The sequence below is a fragment of the Macadamia integrifolia genome, chromosome 6, assembly GCF_013358625.1.
Source record: "Macadamia integrifolia cultivar HAES 741 chromosome 6, SCU_Mint_v3, whole genome shotgun sequence".
NCBI classification, from domain to species: domain Eukaryota; kingdom Viridiplantae; phylum Streptophyta; class Magnoliopsida; order Proteales; family Proteaceae; genus Macadamia; species Macadamia integrifolia.
In genome coordinates, this window is record NC_056562.1 from 37,388,330 (window position 1) to 37,390,619 (window position 2,290).

The following is a 2,290-nucleotide window of genomic DNA, read 5'->3' on the forward strand; positions in this document are numbered from 1 at the left end:
AGGAGTATGCAGTTATACTTGCCACCCTCACATCACCTAGACAAGGCATGGGAGTGGACACACCTCCCAAGCACTAGGTGTACATGTGTGCATAAGAAGAGAGGGAGGTCACTAAAGGATTATTAGTACCCTCAGTAGGCCTCAAATGATGGAAGCAGAGTTCTTGCAATAGTGCTTAGATTAGAGACATTAGTTGATGCACAATTCCTTTGAATGATTGCATCTTGATAGAGTAGTAATCAGATGGGCAATTCAGTGTTAGTCAGAGGACAGAGTAGTTGAGGATATCAATGATGGTCAGAGGTATGCAGTTGTGAGTATGGAAAAAAATAATTAGCTTTTGTATGCATCAGTATGGGTCAGAGTTTTAGTTGGTATCAATCTCAGTGGTAGTTGTCAGAGTACAGTTTTATGTGATCATAGTGATTGTTTGACTTTGGCAGAGTTAAATATTTCAGCACTAGTGACAGAGAGAATGATATGTTGATTGGATGCAGAGATTTATGACAGGAAGCTAGTGAGTTGAGTAGTTGCGTACTGTAATTTATTGTTGATAATGTATATCCAGTTGAGGCAATACTTCTCTGATGAGTAGTGTTGAAGCGAATATGAGGTCAATTGAGTAATTAAGATTTCAACTCATAGGATAGGAAAGATGCGTATAGGCACTCCTAGGTAGTTTGAACTCTCACATCTATAGGATTGGAAAGATGCATATGGACACTCCTATAGATGCTTGTATCCTACACTGGGAGAGATTACTTTAGAGAGAGATGTTATAGTTCTTTAATACTGAAGTCAAAGAGGGAGAGTTATCAAGTTGATGCATTGATTTTAAAGAAAATTTTTCTCTAGTGGCAAGACTTGAGGCTATCAGAATGTTTTTGGCTTTGTCAGTGCACAAGGGATTCCAGCTCTATCAGATAGATGTCAAATCAGCTTTTCTAAATGGAAACTTGAAAGATGAGATTTACATAGAGTAGCTTGATGGATTTCAGTTGAGTGAAGACCCCACTCCTGTTTGCAGATTGAAGAAGACCTGTATGGTTTGAAACAAACTCCTATTGGACTCTTACTTGTGTAAGTTGGGTTTAAAGAAAGGCTTAGTGAACAGTAATCTCTACATCAGAACTAAAGAAACTAATCAGCTTGTGGTGGTTGTGTATGTAGATGACATTATCTTTGGGGGTCACAAAGATGAGTTATGTAGAGCTTTTGCAATGAGGATGCAAGATGAGTTTGAGATGTCCATGTTTGGTAAACTGTCATTCTTTTTAGGTTTGTAGATTAGTAAGAAGAAGGAAGGTATCTTCATATCTCAATCCAAATATGTGAGAGAGAAGTTGAAGAGATTCAGTATGGAGGATTGCAAGCAAATTACACCTATGATGAATAGGTGTAAGTTTAGCAAGGAAGATGATTTCCCATCAGTTGACCACACCTTGTATAGGTCAATGATTGGTAGCCTATTATATTTGACAAATAGTAAGCTTAACATCTTACAAGTTTTATGTATGGTAGCCAGATTTTGAGTAGGACCAAAGGAGACACACTTGACAGCAGTGAAGAGAATTTTCAGATATCTTAAGGGGACTAGTGAGTTCAGGTTATGGTATCCGAAGGTCAAGAGCTTTAGTTTGTCAGTTTTTTCAAATGCAGATTGGGCCGGATGTGTGGATGATAGGAAGAGCACCAAAGGTGGTACTTTCTATTTAGGAAGCAACTTGGTGGCATGGCACAATAAGAAACAAGAGTCAGTTTTTCTTTTAACTACAGAGGTAGATACATTGAAGCTACATCTTGTTGTATACAAGTGGTGTGGATGAAGTAGATGTTAAAGGATTTGAGTGTGGAGGTTGAGCAGGTAGTGCCAGTGTATTGTAACAACACGACTGCTATCAACATTTTTAAGAATTTGATGATGTATTCTAGAATGAATCACATTGTCATCCGGTATCATTTCTTGAGAGATAAAGTGATGGAAGGTGAAGTAAGGATGGAGTTTGTTCCCATAGCAAAGTAGGTGGCTGATATCTTCACTAAATCACTTCCCAAAGATCAGTTTGAGTTCCTCAGATAGAAGTTAGAAGTGGTAGTTCTTCCCAAACACTAGGGGCATTGGGAGAGGGGGAGCAAGTTACTTAATGTTGCTACCTTCATATTGGACTCAGGGGGAGTCCATTGGTTCTACCTTTTGTACTTGTTGTCAAAGGGGGAGAGAGTTACTCATCGGAGGTATGGAGTGTATTGGTGATGAGGTGGTTGCCAATAACTCCGAAGGGGGAGATTG